The 24,023-nt window shown below is 45.3% G+C and overlaps 1 protein-coding gene across 2 annotated transcripts in view; it reads right to left on the bottom strand.

The window, feature by feature from the left end:
• The window catches only part of KLF7 (Kruppel like factor 7), a 63,781-nt gene that overhangs the window by 24,689 nt on the left and 15,069 nt on the right, over positions 1 to 24,023 (bottom strand). The window lies entirely within an intron of this gene.

The raw sequence follows: 24,023 nt of genomic DNA, 5'->3' as shown, positions 1-24,023 counted from the left end.
TGCACTCTGCCCACTGATCTGTCTCCACATGGAATCATTCTAACAAGCCAAACCTCTGAGCAGCTTCAGGTAGCCATCAGTTTTTTAAAAAATAACATTTCCAGAGAATTGATTATTCTTTCTCCACACAGATGTGGTATTTCACCCCCAAAATTACCCCAGTCCAAAGCACTGCTCAGCTAGGACCCAGTCTGATCCCAAAAGTGGCACAGTTTTGAAGTCCACTATCTTGAAACTCTGCAGGGCTAGAAGCAGGTGACTAGAAGAGGGAGATTCCCAATGGGACCCAACGTTTGCTGTTCAACCCTGGAAGGTCCTGACTCAGTGGAAGATGTGACCCAGAAAAGCAACTTTGGGTCATTTTTAGAGGTTTTTCTGGCTCCCTGTACAGTGGAGCACACCTGGCTTTTACTTAAACACACACACACATTACTTACAAAAGACTTGATTATGGTGGAGTTAAGGCGGTCACCACACAAAAATTGCCACCAGCTCTCTGTAACAAACTATGAGCATGGACGCAATGCTGTGGTGCAAAGACTTTCTCAGCCTGAGGTTGGGATGACCACCTGACTTAAAAGTGGCAGATGAGGACCAATAAAGCCTTTCAGCACATCACACCATCTGGTATTCGCCTTATTTTTACAGACAATAGTTAGAAATAATTTGGGAAGTCTTACAGAGTTTAATTTAGTGCTATTTTTCACACCCCTCTGCCTGAAAAGCCTGGCTGTGTTCGCATCTTGATTCTAAATCTACAAGAGTTGGCATGAGACAAATCATCTATCTGATTCATTTTTGAAACATCTACAAATTATCTCTGAGAGAGCGGTTCCATATCATAGAATCATAGAAGATTAGGGTTGGAAGGGACCTCAGGAGGTCATCTAGTCCAACCCAACTCAACTCAACTCAAAGCAGGACCAATGCCAACTAAATCATCCCAGCCAGGGCTTTGTCAAGCCGAGTCTTAAAAACCTCTAAGAATGGAGATTCCACCACCTCCCTAGGTAACCCATTCCAGTGCTTCACCACCCTCCTAGTGAAATAGTGTTTCATAATATCCAGCCTAGACCTCCCATACTGCAACTTGAGACCAGTGTTCTGTCATCCGCCACCACTGAGAACAGCCAAGCTCGATCCTCTTTGGAACCCCCCTTCAGATAGTTGAAGGCTGCTTTCAAATCCCCCCTCACTCTTCTCTTCTGCAGACTAAACAGGCCCAGTTCCCTCAGCCTCTCCTCATAAGTCATGTGCCCCAACCTTCTGATCATTTTCATTGCCCTCTGCTGGACTCTCCAATTTGTCCACATCCTTTCTTACAATAGATGGTAAGGTTGGGCTATTAGGGTGAGATTTTCAAAGGAGCTTATGGGAGTTGGATGCCCAATTAAATATAAGCCTGTAAATCCAATACCTTTCAACACCTGGGCCAGAAACAAAAGCCTCAAACCATCGGAAGAGAGGTGAAAGATTCTTAGCTTGATGGTAGGGCTCTCACTGATAGTTCTGGGAAAAGTCCGAGTTACTTTTAACCCATAATGGATCTAGGAATGTGTATTGCCTATTCCACACGTAATTTTGCAGGACAAATGTCATAGCTAGGGAAAGGGGGAAACATTTTGCAGGCAATTCATTTTTAATTTGTTTTTTCAATGGTACCTGTTTGAAGACTTAGAAGCCTGAAGCAGAGAGATGGAGCCCTGGGCATAGTGTAGGTGAGGCAGTCAAAATCGCATAAGAAGTTAGTAACATAGCGCTACAGTGTATCACATGGATATAATTTACATAACTGTCTGTTATGTGTCACCTTTCTGTGCACAGGGCTGGAGCCAGAAGCTCTGCAGATCAAATCTTAGTTGGTTCTGACCTCTGTTGACCTAGTCTTGAACAAATCATTTCTCTCTCTTGCCTCAGTTTTGCAGCCTATAAAATGGAGGTGTTACTTCCTTATCCACCACTCAGGGTGTTCTGAGTAACAGGGTTTGTAAAGCACTTTGAAGAATATAGTGCTAAGCACTAATTCTCCCAGTTTTGAACACAGTATGGTCCACCACTAATAACACAGGGCCAGGATTTTCAGAAGTGACTAATGATTTTGAGACACGTCAGAGAGGCCGGATGCTCAGTCCTTTCAGCAAATTGGGACCCTTGTGTCAAGCTGGGCACCCAAAAACTGAGATACCTCAGAATCACTAGTTGCTTTTGAAAATCTTGGCCTTACTCTGTATTTTGTAGTGGCGTGTACAGTAGGCTAGAGGAAGGTTTGAGCCAGTACCTAACACTTTCTCTGCAGCCCCATCAGGGGCTTTGGCACAAGGTAGAGCTTCCATTTTTTAAAATGGGTTTTTTTAGCTATCTTATTATTATTTGTATTCTCATGGTGCCTAAGAGCCTGGTCATGAACCAGGACCCCCTGGTGCTGGGCGCTGGCCCAAACAGTTTAGAGTCTGATGGTTCAAAATAACATCTTCCAAAGGGAATCTAATCCAATGCCGTCTTTACAGCCCTGTCTATATTGGGCAAGACTTACAACAAAATATTCCAACTGGTTTTGGCACTAGCGGGACCCTGGAATAATGAGGATCTCGCGGCTAGATATGTTTCTAGTCAACACCCCCATTTAGCTGAACCTGCCTTGAAGAAAGTCTAACAAAAAATGACGATAAAAAGGAAGCTGCCCTCCAAAGCCTTGCCCACTGTCAGACTCCCACCAGTTGCCCTGAGATAACTGGTTTGTAATTATGCCTAGTGTAGACACAATCACTGAATCAGCAAATAAACAGAAATGCTGAGCCAGACATTCGGCTGACCCCAATCAGTGTAATTCCACTGCAGTCAGTGGATGTGTACTTATCTACATGAGCCAAGGACCTGGCCCCGGTGCTGTCCTCTTACTGGGATGCTGATTCTAGTGACTGTTATCAACTGTTTCATTGCTGACTGCAGAGAGGCCTGGTCAATCGTATGTGGAGCTTGAGTAGCGCACACCATGTTTCTGCGCTGAGTCCTGGATCCCGAGTAAACGTCTGATCCCATAGGATTGCTCCAAAAAGAGCACATGCCCTTTTCACAGTGATGATTGTACTTCTATTGACTTTGGTTGTCACCCGGTATGATGGTAACGGGGAAAGGTCAAAAGAAGAGGATAAAGCACAGTTATTCATAAAGCTCTCTCAGGCCTTGTCTATAGGAATTAGCACCAATCTGAGCAACTATTGCAGTTGGACCCATACAAATCATTTCATGCACCCATGCAAATCATTGCACCTATACAAGGGCTCTCCTTGTCTACACTGGTACAGCCACCTTGGCAGCTGAAACTGAGGCTAGTTCCCTGTGCAGACACAGGCTATTTCTACAGGCCTATTCATCTGCTTACATGGCTTGCATTACATTAGTATGTGAATGCTTCACAATCCTTAATGTGTTTATCCTCACAACTATCCTCTTCGTTAGGGAAGCTCAGACCCCAAATGACTTGCCCAAGGTCACACCTGGGGGTCTGTGGTGCAGCAGAAGATTGAATCCAAATCCCCCGAGTCCCAGGTTACTGCCCTCACCTCAGAGCACCTGTCTCTGGAGATATTGGAATGGTAGCTCCCGGCACACACTGGGGATCTCTGTTTGTATTGCCACTGGAGGTGCTACATTCCACAAGGAACTGAAGGGACCACAACCAACAGCTGATCCCTTTATTTTTCAGTTAGCATTTCAAGTACAGTGGCCGGGAAGCACTGAAACCAGGCCCTCAAGTTTGACAGTTTGCAAAATCCAAGAATAATGTTACGAAAACCAATCTGGTAGAAGACAGATGCTAAGAACCTGAGACTTCTGTCAGGTCTCTTTGATGTGTGGCTCTGCTGATGGTCCTGATTCAGGAGTCGAGAAATTGCTTATTTGTCTTCCCCCCTCCCCGTCCTCCTTCAGTTAGTTTCTTTGGAAGGGTTCACATTTCCTGCTGCACAACGCAAATCAGCCCCCGGAACATCCGCCCATTTCATCTTCTGAGGTTTCCCTGCTTGCGGTGCAGAAGAGGAAGTTTGAAACTCCTGGAGTCGGCATTAAACACTTGGGCAAGTTGTAACAGCGTCACATGTTGCTGTTGCCTAACTTCCCTGACTACATGTGATTGTCGGACATGCTTTTTGCTGAGGCCTTCTCCCTTTAAATGAATGCTGAGGATTTCTTTGAAGGGAAAGGCCCAGTCTGTCGACATGCACGTATTCTTCCCCTCCCCCTCACTGACAAATCATACAAGAAATGTGCACTGCTAATGGGAGAGCATTGATCAGCTGCAAGATGAACAACTGTTTGTTGAACCAGTTGCAGATCCCACGGATACTGCTGTTGTGGGCACCAGTAACAATTTTATAAGCCTGTCATTCACAGTCCTACTCTGCCACTTCTCTCAGCAAACTGAAATCAGAGGCATCAAGAATCGCACGGAGAATCCGCGGCACTGGACCACAGAAGCCACTGTCCCTGGGCTATTCGTGCATTTGCTAGACAACAAGAAGGCAGGGCACTCTTCAGAAAAGAAGAGGCCTGTTTTCTATTTAAACTAGGATCTTGGAACTGCAGGCAGCGGATCCAACCTGGGATCCCAAATCTCTCCAGATGCATGATAACAGGTAGTGAGGGCAGATTTTCAAAAGGCACACATAGGAGTCAGGCACCCAGCTCCCATTGGCTTTGAATGAGGTAGACTCCTTTGAAAAATGTCCTCCCTTAAAAGAAAAAAAAAGAAACAAGTTTGTCCGCTCCCCTGCTGCTTGTTTCATTTTGTCTTTCTTTTCCAGCTACCCACTGTCTCTTGGGAGAGACATAGAGATTCAGGGGTTAATAAATAAAAAGCTCCGGAGAGAGAGAGAGAACATAATCTTAGGTTCCAGCAAAGAGACACCGACAGAGACACAAGGCCATTAAATCCAATGACAGTCACATGAAATGTCAATTGCACTGACACTAGAGAGGCTGTGTCCTCTCTCCTCATTTCCCACAGAGGGAACAGAGAGGCACTGTCCCTTTAAGGCAGGACTCCCTCCTCCCCACCCCCATGACAACAATCGTTGTCCTGACAGTTTTTCAGCTTCACCATTAATTTTCCATAAAGAGCAGTTTCTCGCCGAGCCCTTTTCAGGCAAGGCCTGTCGCTTCAGAAACCTGTAATTATTCTTGGCTCCCCCACTCCCCGCCGTCTTTGCACCTGTGTCAGTTCAAGACACCAGCTGGTCACGTCTTGCCTTCTGCCTCTGAAATCCAAAACCAGCCGAAGGAGCCCATCTCCCCACAGAGGGAAAGAAAACAACCACAAGAAAAAGAAACAATATAATGGGCAGGAAAGGGGGAACCCAACGCCAACCCTTGTCCCTCCACCAAGGCAATAGGGAAAAAACCACTGAGCCAAGAAAGGCCTCCCTCTAATCAGCATTACAGACAAAGCCGTTAGCAAAAGGGAAGGGGTCTGACAAAAGAGAGCTCCAACACTCTCCTTCCTGTACCCCCAACCACAGTCCTACCTGCTGTTGCCTTTGCTAAGAGCTGGCACTTGGGTGCAGGAACAAAGTTTCTTTACCCCTCACGCCCTTTTCTGCTCATGCTGAATACCTTACCTGACTTTCCTCTCTGCCCCGCGTCACTGGGGGAGGCAGGGTTCTGGCTGCTGCACTCGCTTGTTGTATGGTTAAACAGGCCACTTTCCTTCACTCCCTTCACAATGCATTGTTGTTGTCCTTGATTGCTAGGCTCACAAAGTCCAGCCTCTGCCTTCAGCCCTGACCTGGAGACACACAGTGGGATCATCCAAGAGACTGAAGGGAGACAGATGCCAAGCTCCGATCCTATTGACCGGTAGGGCTGGCTTTAGGCTGATTCGCCCAATTCCCAGGAATAGGGCCCCACGCTTTAGGCACTTTTTAAATTTTTTTTCTTTACTCACCCGGCGGCGGTCTGCTCCGGGGTCTTCGGCGGCATTTCGGCGGCGGGCCCTTCGATGCCGCGGAAGACCCGGAGCGGACCCCCCACTCCCACCGAAGTGCTGCCAAAGCCCCAGACTGCCGCCGGGTATTTGAATTGGGCCCCGCAATTAATAAAGCCAGCCCTGTTGACTGGTTCGTGAGATAAGAGGGCACCTCTGTCTCCATGCCCGCTGAGTCCTTGGCTGCCCTGCCAGCAAGTGCACCCGCTACTGTTGTTTGCAGTGGTGGCTGGTGTGATGTTGACCCGTCCCTTGAGAATTGGACTGACTACCAGATTCATCTTCTGAAGAGTCATCAGAGGGCGGCTTTCATCACTATCAAGTTGGGCTGATTTTTGAACCTTGGTTGGACAGGATACGGGTGAAGTGTCCTCTCTTTGATGGCCAATCCCTTAAGACAACCAGACTGTCTCTAAATGGCAAGAATACGCTTTTGTGGGACAGAGTGGAATTCAGGTCCTGACTGAATAACTCAGTCCATAATCATGGTCCACTGAGAGGTTTGTCTGGTGTACTTCAGGTTTCTGAGATGCAGAAATTCTACTAAACCTCAGCAACCAACATCAGCAAGTATCTTTAAGATTTACAGCAATCTAGACTCTGAAGATTCCCACTCGAAGAAGAAAATAGCTCCCATCAGGTAGGCAATATGAACATACAGGAGACCAGTGGTTGCCATCAGAGTGATTTTTCAGGCTAGGGATAAAAAGTGACCCAAGGCTTCAATCCACCTGCCCCAATAAATAAGGGATCATTTTCTTTGCATTTTGCTTCACAATTCAGCCAGCTCAAAGTAAGGATGATTCACGGGTGACAAACAGGATGTGATTGTACTAGGCTCCATACTTACACAAGGAGCTGGCTAGAAGAGAGGATGGCAATCTTGCGTGTGGCCATTTCGTAAAATACCTCAGCCTGATTTCTCCATTGAAATACAATTGCAAGAGAAGTGCTTTCTGAACATCACATGCTAGGAACCCTCACGGAGACAGAACTCTGCCTGCCCCCACACAGATGATGCCTACCAGTGCCAACTGGTTTCTTAAATTACAACTTATCCTAAAATACTGTGTGGCCTATATAGCACCCAAGTGAATGCAGGTGTTGCATACTTTGGTATTCAATTTAAACATACAGGGCTAGATCCTCAGATGGTGTAAACCAGTGCAGCGCCAGTTACTTCACTATACCATTTTACACCAGCAGAGGACCTGGCCTGTATTTTGTGATTCTACCTAAAGATGCTGTATTAGAACTGATCCAATATCAATCCAGAAACACATGCTGTCCAGTTTATATACTGCCTTACCTCTGGCTCTCATTCAGTATAGAACAATTATTATTTATTGAAATACATCAGTATACTCTTCCCTGTGCAGCACAAAGCCAGAAAAGCCATGGTGCTTGTCTCTCTGAGTTGGAACTTACATGAGATATTATGGGGTGCCATTTTCAAGAGTGCTTCACGCCAGCCTACCTCTGCTCCTGTTGAAGTCAAAGGGAGTTTTACCCCTGACATGAACTGGAGCAGAGTAAGGTCAACACAGAACACGTTCAAATCCCATCCTATTGCCCCAATAGCACTCTACAGGTTTGTCTACATGGGCAGTTATTCCAGAAGAGCTATTCTTGATTGTGGACATCTTTATTCCATAAGAGCAACCACACCTGGAGTTAAATTATGAATAGTTAGTCCACTTTAAATTCATATCCCTTCTAACTCCGGATTAACTTTCATGTGTAGTTACTTCAGTGACAACAGCGTATATCTGAGATAATGCCAATGAAGGCAATGGAGTTCCTCCACATTTACAGCTGGGTAATGCATTAGAATTTGGCCCATACATGTGAGCCCTCAAAGAAAGCGAGTTCAGTTCAGAAGCACCTAGTTTCTCTGTGGAATCTTCATAATACTTAAACATTTCGGAGTTGTTTTGGGAGTGGGAGCCACAAGGGAGATGGGGTGGGTAAAGGCCAGTGCTGGGTTAACACGAGCCCAAATACCTACAAGGAATTTAGGATAGAAAATCAAGAAGGGACCTACTCGCTCTGTTCAGCTGATTCTTCTGTTTTATTGATACTATGATATTTTATTACATCTTAATTTTGAATTTTTCTAGCAGACCATGGGCAGTTCTCTCATCTGGAATGTGCTAGTTACTTTTAAGTGCTTTTTTACTGCACATATAATGGGACATTAAGCACTGAACCTGGAAGTTATCCAAAACCTAATTCATAAATTTGGTGCTTGGATTAGGCTGTGAGAGAAAATGAAAATGTTGAACGTGCTGTATATGCAGGTCTGAACTACAGACTCAGTTTACGCAAGTTACAAGAATTCTTCAGGTAGGGGAGTTTATTAGAGTACGTCTGGGTAGAACCTGCTCTAGTTAAGGTTGATTTCCAACTCTCCTTCTAATTCCTGGTTTCCAGTTACTTGTAAAAAAGGCCTCCTCTATAAACTACTGCCAAGTCTCATGATTGCAAAGAAAGCTTCAGAATGTGAAAACCGAGACATCTGCCTGAATCTGCAGACAGCCTGAAACAATAATTCATAGACCTGTAAAATCCCTGCCACTTCCCCTGCAGTCTGATCACAACAGCGTAAAGTGTCCACATACCCTAGTTCACTGCTGATCAGGTTGGCAGTAGCACTGAGCTAATGTAGCTCTCTCATTTTTGGCCACAAAGGCAGATATTGGAATGGAGTACAGTGGGGCAGCCAGTGGGTGGGATGGCGGATGAGGAATTCTAGGCAAAGCCCCCATCCCCAAAATGCAAATCTCCCTCTGCCCCTGTCCAAAAGAGGGAGTTAAAAAGATGCATCCTCCTCCCTATTACCAAAAGGCGTAACCAGCTCCTGAATAATATAAGCCAACACCAGCTATCATGACTTCCTGAGTTCCAAAAACCATCATCTGTCCCTCACACCAGCTGCCAAAAACTCCAGCTTTTCTTCTTGGCAGCTCCTATAGTTAATTATCAATGCAAAAATCTGCAGCCCATTGAAAGTTTAACATTTGAGAGGGCATAAAATAAATTGAATTTAATATCAAAATAAGCTACCCGGAGTGCACGACACTGATTGGATTGGACTGGGCTCGATGGCAACAAAGGGGAGAGGCGGTGCTGCATAATTCTGTGATCTCTGCTGCATAGTTTAGATCTAATGTGTCACACAGGATACAGGGCTTATTGCTCACAATAAATTCCTTTTGTGCTGAAAATTTTCCCTGCATGGTCTCCACCCCAAAGACGAACTTTCAAGGAAATGTATTTGACAAAAACAGCCGCCACTGTGTAATTCAACAGCAAAACCACATTTTTTACTGATCTGTTCCCATTACAATTAAAATGCTATACTTCCCCCAAAACAAAAATTTTGGCATCTATGAGAACATAAAGAGGCTGAAACCAGAAACTTCAAACTTGGCTTGTTTTGTAGATCTCCTTGAGACTTAAGGCAGTCAAGATAAATTTTAATAAAACCAGTCCTGCAGCTTTTTTTTTTAAGGAAACCAAGAAAAATTCCATGCAAAACCAACCATGCAAAAAACAAAAACAAAAAAATACCAGTAATGTGAGTACAACAAGCATTCAGAAGTAAAGAACTAGCAAAAGTTACACCAGAGCATTCCACCTTAATGCTGTCCTTCTGCATAAGCCAGAAAAACCATCAAATAGCAGCACAGAGATATCATATCATACAAACGAGAGTTTCCTACACAATCTTACATACCAGCACAACTGGGTAAACCAGATTGCAGGTAGCTAGATAAGGATAATATAAGAGATAGGAAATACAGTGTTAGACTTTTTATGAAGAGTCCTCTTATTTGCATAATAAAGCAGGATGGTTCAGAGCCAGTGGAAGACATGGTCTTAAGCTGCAAAGTTGGACCTAGCTGCAAACTTTCACCTACATTTGTTAATTTTTAGATTTCAGTGTTGTTTCCCGTTTGGGCCCACCTCTCGTTATAAATAGTCAGAAGAGACCGTTAGCGTCTAACACTTGCTCAACCCAGCTCCCACTGTACTCTGTGGGTCAGGTTGCCAGAGCTCTCAGCAAGCACAGTAAAAATGCCATAAGAAGTAGATTTGCAAATACATAAAAATGGTGCCGATGGCTGAGAACTTTAGAAAGTGGAGCCGTCTTCCAGGTCCTGATCCCGCAATAGGATTTACCCCCATGGAGCATGGGAGTGGGGCAAGAATCCATGCTGGTGGGTAGCTCTGAACTGGCTCACAGACTCATAACATACTATTTAGAGCTAGTTAATTAACATCCACGGGTAGCTTAAATTTTCTCCCCATCAACTGACATACATATGCAAATTAAAATTTCACTCTGTACTGTACTCAACATTGTGAATCGTCAAACTCAAGCCATGAACTAAAAACTGAAGATGTTTGATGAATAAACTCAAAATATGAGGCGTAACTAAAGTAAGTTGTTAGTTAGGAATCATTTCCTCTGCTCTAGTTTTAAGGTGTATCAACAAGGAGCAGCATTAAATTGAAATTCCTAACCCAAAGGTTTAATTTCTCAATCTTAACTCTGGGTTAAGAGGTGCTTGAGCCCAATTAGGCCACTGGGTGGCACCTGGAGGGGTGTCAAGCACAACTGGTGATCAAACCCAGCTGGGGCTTCAGGAAGGCAGGAGCAGAGGGCAGTGGAAAGAAAGGCTAGGGAGGAGGCCCAGGGGAAAGGTAGCTAAAGGCTGATGAGAGAAGTCTGAAACTAGGAATAGTGAAGCCCAGGGCTAGAAATGGGTTGTACTGAACTGTGACAAATCCAAAGAGGCAGGAACAGTAAAGCCTGAGGAGCATTTGGACTGGAGTTTGAGGAGCTGCAGAGGGAGAGGGAAGAACTTTACAGTCCCTCTCTGAGCACTAGAAAATGGAGCTGTCTGGAAGACACACACTGGACTAAGCGCCTCTGGCTGATCCTGCTGCAAGGGTAGGAACTGGACCTCTGAAGAGTACCCTGGAAGATGCTGCTTCTTACCATGCACCCTGGAAGGGACTGAGGGGAAAGGTGTAGGGAAAGATGAATGGTAGGAAGGAGTCCAGGAAGGCACCAGCAAGGTGTCTGATGGTGCAGACCTTTGCTGCTTTCTTAGCATCCCTGGACTGGAACCCAGAGGGTGGGCCCGGGTTCCCTCATCAGGCATTGGGAAGGAGATATGAAGCCCCCTGACGTAAGGGGGACAAGGACAATTCAGAGCCTGGAGCAAGAGGGGTGTAAGGACTGCTGCACCCAGAGTCAGGGGCCAGAGACCTGACAACAAGTCTTGTGGAGTTGTTTGGACTTTCTGTTACCATGAACAGGGTGTGGAACTAAAATGTGACCCGACTGGAGGGTGGAGTCGCAAGATGAGGCAACCTACCGCAGGATGACATTACTGTCAGCAGGGTTGCTAGAGCAGACAGAGCTGCTACACCAACTTAGCCACCAGGTGAATCCTCTCTTCTACAATGCCCATTCACTGTTCAATCTTATGGTTCAAAAAATTGTTCACTTCCATATTATTTTTGGCTGCTGAGAGGAAGAGGCTGGGGGACCTGCCTGGGAAACAGGAAGCAGAGGGAAGGAGAGGAATGTGTTGTGGAACACAGTCAGGACAAACAGAATGAAGAGCATTTATCCCATTTCTAAATCATAACAAACACATGGGAGCCAAACTATAACCCCAGTTACACTAAGATCAATGGTCTGAATTCAGCTTAGAGATTCAAACAGCCCAACAAGTCTTAGATCAAAATCAATAAAAAAGCTAATTATTTGCCTTTTTTGTTTTATCTGTTGGGTAATTTGTGGTGGTAGTGGTTTTTTTTTTTTAAAAGCCATTAGCTATCTCACAAATGCAAGACAATGTGTGTTCCGTGGGGATAAAACACAAATCTCAGTGAAGAAAAAGCAGATTAGTTTCAAGCTTCCAACCTGCTTACACTGAGCATAAAAAATAATAATCAGATTTTGTTTTTTAAAGGATGGAAAAGGGAGCCATATCCTTAGCTAGTGTAACTTGGCAACACCCCCAGTGCCTCCAGTTGCTCCCACCTACATCAGCTAAGCATCTGGCCTCTAGTCATTCCAAACCAGATCCTGCCCTTGGTTAGACCCATACAGAGTCACTGTGGTTGTGTGGATCTAAGTGAGGGCAGAATCTGGCATGTCCCGTGAAAGAATGATTCTATTTGATGATAAATCTCCCATACTTTACTAATGCCATTGTTACCAAAAAGGGAAACCAGGAAATCCATAAAAGCAGCCACACACACACTAATTTTGAATGTTATGGCTTCCTTCTACCCACCCCCACAACAACTACAGGCACAGGGACCAGTTTGCATGTCCTGAATCACAAGGTGACCTGCACATGCACATCACGCACTGTCACCTGCCAGTTATAGATTTAATCACTTGTGCCTGGCCACTGTCTAACGGATTCTTCCTTCTCTTTGTATGGCATTTGATGCTAGTTGTGGTACAGGTTTGTTTTTCAAGTAGTTCTCTTTTAAAATTGCTTTGTAAAGAATTTGCCCCCAAGTTCCAGCCCTCTGTGAATAGAGCCCAATTATTAAATCCTGGCGATGGTGCACCCACAATGCAGGATTGGCCTGCCAAGCATTTGACTAGGAATTGCTTAATTCTCAGTTGTGCCTCATCACTATTCTGTTAATGTACTGTCTAGCAGGCATTGCAGCCAGTGGCTAAAGCATGGGACTTGGAGTTAGGAGACCCACGTTCCATTTGCCAGCTCTGCCACTCATTTTCTGGGTGACTTTGAACAAGCCACTTCAGCTATCTGGGCCATCTCATCAGCTGATGTAAATTACTGCAGCTCCATATGCCATGTGACACTGCTATTGGTGAAATGGGTCTGTGGGGCCTTACCCACGTTTATAAAGCATTTTGAGATCTACCAAAGAGAGAGTGCTATTTAAGTGTAACGTGAATAGCAGCAGTCAGTAAAACCAAAACCTAGAAGGGATGCAATGTCTTGTTGCTTCACGGTGCCCATGTTGCATACCCTACAGTCGTTAAGACAAGACATCTTGATGTGCTGGTGTTTTGTTAGGTCATGTAATTGTAATAAATCCATTGTTACGTGCCTTCCCCAGAAATGCTCCCCACTTTCTCTGCCCCTATAAGAAATACAATATGAGATGCAGCAGACTAGTGCACGGAGTTCTTGGGTTTATTGGAAGCAGGATGCCTAGGAGAGAGGCCAGGTGGTGGCATATCCAGGATGAATGGAGCTCTGACACTAAGATTTTAGAGACTTCTCACCTAATGAGCACAGCCAAGTCAATGAGGGGACCTGTCTGTCTCCAAGTCACAAGCTTTTTTCCCCTGTGTTTTCATGACCCTTCTCCCGCCTCAAAAGTCTTGCTCCATTCTACCTCTCTGATCTTATTTGCCACCTCCTCCCCCTTCCCACTCGCCGCTCCCTTCATTAATCTTCACTTCTAGGAATGACCATATCTCAAATGCTGCCCTCCTAGAAGTTGTACGTCTAGATGAGGGTCACTGCGTCTCTTAAACACTGCCACCTTTGCTTGTTCTTATGCTTATTGCAGAATATCCCTGCAAAATACATTACAAAACAACATAGCCGCACACAATAGTGCCGTTCATCCCAAAGGATCCCAGAATACTTCACAAAACACCTCCGAAAACAGAAACGGAGCCACTGCATAGCACGGAGACAGCATGGGGAGGAGGGTCTGGCCAAAGGCAAACCTCAACTCTTAGATCAATCTCACCGGCTCTTTAATGTCCATGCAGAGCACAAAGATTCTCTGTTACTAAGGTCTCGAAGAAACCTGCTCCTAGTAAATAGCCAGGAACTCAGTGTGTCTCTTTCAGAGACAAAAGGCTGAGCTGATGCTGCTGGAATTTGAACATGTTGCTCTTGGGAATCCAAAATCTTGCAGCTTGTGCCTAGGCAATTAAATCTTCCCCTCTGGTACTGAATTCATATTTATGTGCAAGAGCATTGTCGCTAACTGTTGACACGGGGCCAGTGCGTCCATTAGCCGACCCTAGGCAGTCGCCTAGGGTGCCAGGATTCGGGGGGTGACATTTTTTGCACTCCCCACGGGGCGCATGGGAGCTTCCGGTTCTGCTCCCATTGCGCTGCCAAAGAAGGACCTTCTGCCGACGTGCCGCGGGAAACAGCAGCAGGCAACTGAGCAGCTCAATGACCGCTGCTGTTGCCTGCGGCATTTCGGTGGAGGGTCCTTCTTCGGCGGTGCAACGGGAGTGGAACCAGAAGCTCCGCGCGCCCCGTGGGGAGCGCACAAAATGCCGCCCCCCCAAATTCTGCCTAGGGCGCCAGAAACCCTGGCGCCACTCCTGCATTGACACTGTACAGATGGGGATGGCTGCCTTGTTCTACCATCCACGGTGCTCCCTCACTGCTCCCCAGAAAGCAAACAAATGCAAATCACTTCTCTTACTTATGATCAAGGGAAAGAGGGAGTGTGTATTTGTGTATGTTAATATCACATATCCATGCATCATACTCTATACAGTTGTAGGGGTAGGATTTTATAAGTGTACTATGAGAATTGATGTATGATTTGATTTCATCCTGCCAGCCACCTTTTTAAAATAGTTTTAGTCCTTCCAATTGTTGTAAACTTTCTATCTAAATTCTGCATTTTCCCCTAGTTTTGCATTTACCTCGGTTTATTTCTGTATAGCCTCCATTACATGAAGCCTGCTTTTCCCTCTTTGGTTTTGGTTACCCCTTTCCTCTCTGTCTTTCTGAAACGGGGCCAAAGCCCCTGATGTAGTTGTGAGAAGGGGAGGAGTGGAAGAACACACTCTCTCTCTCTCTCTCTCTCTCTCTCTCTCTCTCTCTCAGCAGATCTAGTCTATAGTCTGGGGAGGGAGACCTCTTTGGCAAGGTGTATTTCTCTGACCCTCTGTTTATCACTAGTACTGCCCAATTAAAGCCATTTTTAGTAGCCCACAAAGCCGACTCTGTTGTCATCACAAACATTTTCAGACTCCTGGTAGTGCACTCTTGTACAGCCCCTGCAGTAGCTAAACACAAACATTTTTTCTCCAAGTACAAATGGCAGCTTTCAAGAGCTGCAATTTTATTTTGGATATAAACATACGAAAGTTACCTTGACTCCAGCAAAAGCACAGTACAGAGACCACAGGACAACCACCTGTCCTTTGCATGTACAATTTCTGGAAGCCCTTAATGCTTTAATATTAGTTGGGCCCAACGTCCAAAAATACCATTACAATGTCGGAGTACTATGGAAGAATTAAAGTTCTTAAATATTCATCTCCCCAAATAGGGATGAAGTAACCAAATTAGGCACAGGAGGTGTGGGAAGCCCCAGAATTGCAAATAAAATAAATGCATTTTAAAATGAAAGGCCAAGATCAGAGTTCATGGGTTCCTGTTTCTCTAGCTATTGTTGTCCTACGTGCTCAGGACAAGATTTTCAGGAGATGAGTCACTCTGGGTGCCCAGCCTGAGACCTCGTCAAAGGGCAGTTTCTTTAAGGTATCTCAAGTTGAGCATCCGAAAACGGAGTCTTCCCCTGTCACTGCTGAAAATCTTGGCTTCCTCCAGATCAAGCTATTTAATCCATGTAGAGTGTCCATCATAATTATTTATTTGTATGGCCGTACCCCATTGTGTTAGGTGCTGTACAAATATAGAACAAAAAGAGAGCTTACGATCCAAGCACCAAGATGGATAAGGGACAGTGCAGAAACTCAGAGGCTGCTCTGAGGATGCAGTTCCTGCACCCAGGAGAGCACAGGGCTGTAATTAGGCCGAACCCCGTCACACGGAGACATCCAAAGGAGGTGAGATTTCCTTGCGCCTTCCTCATGTCACCCCCTGCTCAGTGTGTGTTACATGTTTCCCTTTGTGCCTGATCCACAGGGGATGTGAGTCTGGCTCTTAGCTCAAGCTCTCGTTGCTCACGCTTCCTGCTCTGGAGGTCCCAGTTCAAGCCCTGGTGGCTGTCACACACAAGAGCCAGGCACAAGCTGCTGTTCCCTGCCATGAATTAGGGACAAGGAATGTAGCCTGACTCCTCACTGAATCCAGTAGGATTCAGAGCGTGAAATCCTGGACCCATTGAGTCCATGGGAGTTATGCCAGTGACTGCAGTGCACCAGGATTTCACCCAGAGAGTGTCAACATGAATGTCTCTGTTCATAGGGGAAGCCTCTTAGTTGCAGCTTCTGCAAGCTGTTAGATTGGCTATGGAGCAGCTGACAGCTCATATTAGGGGCAAAAGGCACAAACCTGATCATAGGCCTAGTTAGGACTGCAACTAGCTTGCCTTGCTCCATTTATCTCTGCCCTTCTAAGGTAAGAGATGCCACACTAGTCACTAGACTCATAACCTCACCTACTTCGTATAACACGGGCCAGAAATAAAGATCAGGCACTATCCAGCCCTCCTGTGGGTCACAAGAGACTTCACATCTGTTCTCTGGCTCCCGGAGGCAGCACATTAAAAGTCACAGCAACCATAATTTACAACATTCTCTCTGTAGACATCAAGGACTTTCCAGGGTGGAGCAATTGTAATTATCCCCACTTCACAGATGGGTAAACTGAGACACGGATAATTTTTTGAATGTTCGGCGTGAGCCTAATTTTGGGTGCCTCTAGTTTTAGGTGGCTAGCTTGGGGCAACCAGAAGAGCTTGATTTTTCACAAGCAATGAGCACCTGCACCTTAACTCCAACTGGAATGGTGGGTGCTCAGCACCTATGAAAGTCAGGGCCCAAGTGCCTCAAGGTGGGTGCCCGGACTTAAACATCAGCGTAAGTGACTTCCCGAAGCCCAAATGGGCATACCAGGGAACAGACCCCAGGTCTCCCACCTCCTAATCCACTGTTCTACTCACGGGACTTTCCCAGTAGGGGTGGTTGGTCTGGAAACTACCAACTGTCAGCTTTTCTTATAAAATATTTCCATGAACCATGCCTCACTGATATATTTAGCAGAGGATGTGGGAGCCATAGAAAGCTTTGGAGTTGCACTGTGAGGCAAACAGCATCGTGATGTACTTAGCTAAGGCAAACCCCAGAAATATATAATTATTAATATATGAGCAGGAGACATATACATTCCCTTGCTGGGAAGTTCTCTCTCTTTTACGGGAAGGAAACAGGTAGTCTGGGGGAGGATTCTGGCCAAAAGGTAGGAGAGCAAACATCTGCTCCTATGAGAAGTGCCCTGGAAGCTGTAATGTGCAAGCAGAGAGCATTGCCTTCATTTTTAATGTCTCAGCCATACTTTCCCTTCCCTTCCTTCCCTGCCCCTCACTTCATCTGCCAAAGCAGCATCAAGAGTTGTCTAGTGCCAGCCTCCCCTTACAAAATCATCCATTCCTGGAAGCAGGATCCTGGCTGGAGACAAAAATCTGCAATAAAGCTATTTTTATGTGAGTGTTAAGAACTTTAATTCGCATGTCATTTTTCCTCATAAATACCCCCTCAAGGTGACTGCGTTCTCCAGAGACAACTCAAAATGTACTGTAAGTAAAACCGGCGATTGGCAATTTGTCATATGGAAAAATAAAAGCCACATTTGGTTTCTCCATACACTTAAAACTACCACTTATACTGTCTGAGGCAGACCAAACTGCTTAACAAGGTCATGAATAGCAGCTTGGGGAGAGGAGGGAAAGCCCCACCCTGGGCATGTTTTTCTTGCACTCTGCTTTTCTGACTGCTTAGAAAGGGAGCAAAACAACAAAGAGGAAACCTCTCCTGTTCCCGTAACTCCGTGTTTATCCATATTCCAGCAGCTGACAGTACTCGCTAAAAGGCTCCTTGAGGAGCTTCTCAAGGGCACAGAATCAGAGCTGGTTTTAAAGCGTTCCTCAAGTTGAGACATGGCCAATTCAAGTAGGAGCAGCCTCAGGAGTTACCTGAAAGTGTGGATGAGAAGGCCAACGGAGAATAGAGCCTCCTGACGTCCTCCGCGCCCCCACCCCCACCCAGTTAAAAACTCAAAATGCCTTTTTACCAAGAAAAGGCTAAAAAAAATGCATTTGAGGAAGCATAGGGCTAAGATTAAAAACCATTCCTCCCCCCACACCCCGCAAACCATCCCCAGTGGCAGCGGAATCTGACTCAATCAATGCAGCAGCAACATTAACACTGCAATACTAGGAGAGAGGACAGGAGTGCTCGCTGGTGTCTACCAGATGGGAGGAGGGGAAGAAAATTACTATGGCTATTCTCCAAGGAAAAAGCATTTTTAAAGTGTTAGGTTTTTCATAATGACATTTCCCTCTCCTCCTCCATACGCAAGTTCCTTTTTGAGAGAGCCCAATTTTGCCAGTACTGCTAAGCTCCAAGGGTTCTGAAATCATGAGTCAGGTCCACCAAATATCACAACATTGGCTTAAAAATCACCTGGGCTTTAAAAATTATACTGTTGTCAGAGAGACAAGCTGGGAGGGGTAATATTTTGTATTGGATCAACGTCAACCTTTTGAGCTACACCGAGCTCTTCAGGTCTGGGAAATGTACTAATGTCAGGGATGGTCTTGCACAGTGCTTCTCAAAGTCAGGCTGTTGCTTGTTCAGGGAAAGCCCCTGATGGGACGGGACGGTTTGTTTACCTGCCACATCTGCATGCTCAGCCTATCGCTGCTCCCACTGGCCGCAGTTTGCTGCTCCAGGCCAATGGGGGCTGCAGGAAGGGCGGCCAGCATATCCCTCGGCGCATGCCGCTTCCTGCAGCCCCCATTGGCCTGGATCGGCAAATCGCGGCCAGTGGGAGCCGTGATCGGCTGAACCTGCGGATGGGGCAGGTAAACAAACCAGCTTGGCCCATCAGGGTCTTTTCCTGAACAAGCGGTGGACCAGCTTGGAGAACCACAGATCTAGATAATACTTAGCCCTGCCATGAGTGCAGGGAACTGGATTAGACGACCTCTCAAAACAGCTGATGGTGACATCGTACAAGCAAATGAATATGTTGGAAAAACAGCACAGCTCTGTAAGTGACATGTCTTACTGTTGATTTTACACTTGATAACTGCAGGTAGGGAGAGGAATGGAGTATGTATGGTATGTATACCAGGGAATCTCCCTTCTCTTGCACCTCCACCAATACACAAGGGTCTGTGTAGGAGGAAGCCCTCAAGGTGTCTAAAGTAGAAGCTGACTGGAGGGTGGTGAGTAGTGAGACCACTGGTGGAGTGAAGGTAGGGGTCAGGGTCATGGTAAATTATCAGATCAGCAAGGTGTGAAGAGCCTTAAAGACAAACACAGGAAAGGTATTTCATCTACTGCTGGAAGGAGGCATCACACCAGATGTCAGAAATCGCTAGCTGTGCACCAGCCTTAGGGTCACCAGACAGCAAATGTGAAAAATCAGGACGAGGGTGAGGGGTAATAGGAGACTATATAAGAACAAGCCCCAAAAATCGGGACTGTCCATATAAAATCGAGACATCTGGTCACCCTAGCCCTCCTTGATTTGGTCTAACTTGGATAAAAACGACAAGGGCTGTGATAACCAGTTCCCTACAGGAGGCAAATGAATCTTACCCAGAGACCCCTCCCCAGAGAAGACTTTCAAAATCCAAATGAGAAAGTGAAAAATCTAGCTAGTGTGTGCACACATACACGCCTAGCCCTGCCTCTATGCAACACATTCATTAAGCACCTTTCACCAGACCCGCATGGTACTTTCATGCAGCTGCTGGCACCTGGTTACTCCAGTGATGGGGGCTTCAGAAGTGTCTAGACAGACAAAAATTAAACACAAATTATACGAAGCTGCCCCTCAGTTTATAAATTAGGGCCAGATCCTTAGCTGGTGTGAATCAGCAGAGCTCCATTGAAGTCAATGAAGCTATGCTGATTTCTGCTGCCTGGGAATCTGGCCCATAACCTACTGCCAAAACTGTAGCCACAATTTCATCCGCTAGCCCACGCTTCAATTGCCAAGAAGGACCATTACAAAAACAATTTAATTACAATTGGGTGTCAGTAGACTGTGATCTGCTCCCAGCTGTATCATTGACTCACTGTGTGACAACAGAACATAGAGGTTCATGAATTGCCCCAGTGTTGCCACCTGTAAAATGGGCATAATGAAGCTTTCCCAATGCTTTGAGATCCATGAGTGAAAGGCATGATGTGACTGCTAAGCATGATCATTAGATCAAATGGGAATGCCTGGCATTTGAATGTGGTCAAACTTGGGCACGGGAGGAGCCATTTCCAAAAGTGTGTGCAGTGGCGGGAGGGGGAGAAGGGTCTCGCTACTGAGACAGCTGTCACTGGTCCTGGAAAGTTTGATTCCAAAACTGACAGCAAGAGCATTCCAACCAAAGTTGATTTGCAACATTACAGGGTAAAAGGTTTAGGTGCTGGAACTACGGGTGCTGGGGGCTGCCGAATCCCCTGGCTTAATGTGGTTTCCATTATATCCAGTGCTTAAAGTCTGGTTCAATGGCTCTCAGCAGCCCCACTATACAAATTGTTCTAGCATCCTGGGGTGCTCTCTGCGGTAATCAGGTACTAGATTGTCACATGAGGCGATCACATGATTTCATTGCTTTGCATCGTTGAACCAAGCTATAAATCTAACAGAACAGCGATGACGAAATTCTGCTTTGCAACTGGTCCTAAACTGCTGTAAACTGAGCTACCTATCCAGGCCAACGTGCATCTTAACTTTCAATCACAATTATGTTCTTTGCATTTTACCTTTGGATCTGGCCTTTCTCAGTAGTTACTGACTGGGTGGATTATTGGACCTATAGCATCTCCTTGGGTCTTCATCTCTCCCAGTCAGTAGTTAAATAGTAAGAAACACCCAGTATTTGGACCAGGACAGTCATGCCAATCAGTTATGAGGATGACACATGCTCCTTCTGTGTTTAAGCCACTTTCCTTGTTTGGCATCCTTGGTGCTAACAAAATCATTTTGCATTAATGTTTGCACGATGGTCCTGGTCTATAGGAATGGTAGCTTTGACTTTCAGGTAGTTCCTACACATGGTATGTCTTTCACGAATTGTATTCACAGAATCCCTGTGCCTGGAACAGATAAAAATCCAATGTAGATGCTCTATATGATTACAAGATCATTCCCTGAATGAGCTTTCTGTTAGATTAACATCTCAAGTATAAGTATTTCACATGAGGGCAAATTAATGCGGGTCTAATCACCAGGAGACCCACTGAAGAGGGCTGAAGTTTGCATAGGGGAACGCAAACAAAACAAACCCAAAAGGATAATCTGTTGCCAGATGTACTTCAGCTTTGATTCTGATAATACTTCCTTATATACCAGTATCCTTGAGATCTTCCTAGAATAGAGAACTCGCTCTCGAAGCTTTGCTGGGAGGAGGGAACAGACCACGGTTTGTGTCCAAATTATATAGGGCCAGATCTTTAGCTAATGTAAATCTGCATCTCTCTACTGATCTAGCCAAAGGTGTGCACTAATTTTTCAGTGAGGTCCTGCTGCTTTGTTACAAGCATAAGATGCCAAACCCTGTGTTATCTGGTTGCACCTCACACAGGATAGACTGGTACTACATGTCTTCCTTAAAACAGAGAAGGTCTTTTTTGCAAGCCTCCATAGCAACCAGCCCAAAATCCTCACGAGAGAAACAGACAGACTAGTGTGTCAGGAGATTCTACTGCATGCAGTTAGTAGCCAGGCTCAACAAAGAGTGGCTGAAAGCTCAAAACGTCTGGCACTTTATGCTGTCAGCAGACTCAGACGTTTCCTTAGGGCTGCTGGATCAGGATTAGTCTCATCTCTGTCAGGCCTGATCCAAAGCCTATGATTTCCACTGACTTCAGCAGCCTGTGGATCAGGTCCATAGTGCCTACCTTGGCAATGACATCCAAAGCATAATCTTATAGTATTCTGTTTACATTTTACAGTATTTTAGGCTTAGCAGTGCCATGCAGGGGAGCCTTTAGTAGCCCATTCAGGAGCAGCACTCTTGGAAACAACAGTTGCCTAATGCTTTCCTGGGGCCTTACTGGTCTAGGACTCTGGAGGTTTAATATTCAGGCAAAGATCATACAACATCCTCAACTCCTGGGTCTGGATTTTCTGGCAATCCCAGCCATCAGCTATCATCCTTTTACTGGTATTCTCCTCTGCCCTCTGGTCAGCAAGGAGGGCACTTTAGCAGAATTAAAAACTGCAGCCCCCCCCACCCTCTAGATAAAGTAAAAAAAAAGCAGATTCGCTCAATCCTGGCACGGAGATGCAGGTATCCTACTCAATGTTCTAGTTTAAATATATATATATTGTACCTGTCAAAAAGGCCAAACAGAAACATGCAGAACAGTGGGGTAGGTCCAGTGTCAACTTGCTGATGTTGGTAGGGAAGGAACAAAAATTTTAGCACCAGGAACCCTGCTCCTCTACACACTGTGACTGTCAACCAGACACAAGTCACATTTTTGGGCCGTGAGATTTTCCACTATCTGCCATCAGTGGTCAGCATTCAGAACTGGCTATTGGCAAGGACGTTACAAGAGATATCATCTGTACTGGACTTGACTTTGCCCTCTTATGATCTTTTCTGTCTTAAAGGGGCGGGGGTGGGAGGGAAACAATTGACATTTAAAAAAAATCAGTTATTTTAGTCCACATCACTAAATTTAACAAGAAACAAACAGAGAACAGGTGTGAGTCTGATACTCAACACAAATTAAAAACCCAAGGAAGGTAATATAAAGCTCTCTTTGAAAACAAAGAAAGCAAAGAAAAATATCTTAAAAGGAAGTGTTGTCTTTAAATGATGCCAGTGAAGGGATTATATAAAGGGACTCACAGAGTGAGCAGAGACATGAGCAGAAAATAAGTAGGTGAGATTCAATTATGAAAAATGCAGACTAATACATCTAGGAGACTCGGCGAATCTGAGCCACACATACTCAAGGGGAAGGAGAGAGCCAGTTAGATGCTGAAAGGGACCTAAACACTGAAAAGACGTGATATTACAATGGGAGATGGCAATCAAAAGGCCAGTTTAATTTTTGGGATGCATTCTCATACACATGTTATGGAGCAGGATCCATCTCTAGGACAACGTCACCTAGAAATATTAGATTCACTTCTGTGAACTGCAATACAAGATAGGTATATAGGCAAATTGCAGGAGCCCAGAGAAGTACAACAGGAATTATTAGGAAGCTGGGGAGAACACTTTATTCTTTGTTTTGCAACAGCTGCTTCACCGTCAGGAATCAGGGTCCCAATGGTGCTAGGAGCTGCACACTCCTTTAACAAGAGGATGGTCTCTGAGAGAGCTAATTTATGTATAGCAACAGCTAATAGAATGGAGACATAAGTCTATAAAGATTTCATAGAATATCAGGGTTGGAAGGGACCTCAGGAGGTCATCTAGTCCAACCCCCTGCAGGACCAATCCCCAACTAAATTACCCCAGCCGGGCTTCGTCAAGCCTGACCTTAAAAACCTCCAAAGAAGGAGATTCCACCACCTCCCTAGGTAACCTATTCCAGTGCTTCACCACCTTCCTAGTGAAAAAGTTTTTCCTAATATACAACCTAAACCTCCCCCACTGCAACTTGAGACCATTATTCCTTGTTCTGTCTTCTGGTACCACTGAGAACAGTCTAGATCCGTTTGAATGGTCTGAACTGCAATGAGGCAGTGGAATTATTTAGAGCAGTAAAAGGAAATATAAATAGGAGAAATTTGATTCAATTAAGGAAACGGAATGAGTCTTTACTGATATTCAGCCTGTAACAATGAGGTCTATTAGACCGGATGAAGTATTGTCTGTGTACACTAAGGAATGGCACATTGGCAGAAAGACTAAATGATTGTAATAGGGATTTTCCAGTTCAATTTCTATGATCTGAATAAAAAAATTATACATGTGCACCACTGTTTATGGGCCCAATTCTGCAGCCCTGCCACACGGGCTATGCTGTTCCCTATCATTGGCTGAAGGCAGTGGACAATATGGCCTTCACATTGCATGCTCCCAGCTCACTTGCCTTCAGAATCAGCCAGGT

The sequence above is a fragment of the Gopherus evgoodei genome, chromosome 11 (genome assembly GCF_007399415.2).
Source record: "Gopherus evgoodei ecotype Sinaloan lineage chromosome 11, rGopEvg1_v1.p, whole genome shotgun sequence".
In the NCBI taxonomy this organism is placed as follows: domain Eukaryota; kingdom Metazoa; phylum Chordata; order Testudines; family Testudinidae; genus Gopherus; species Gopherus evgoodei.
The sequence above is the reverse complement of the archived record's forward strand: the minus strand, read 5'-3'. Positions and strand labels throughout refer to the sequence as shown.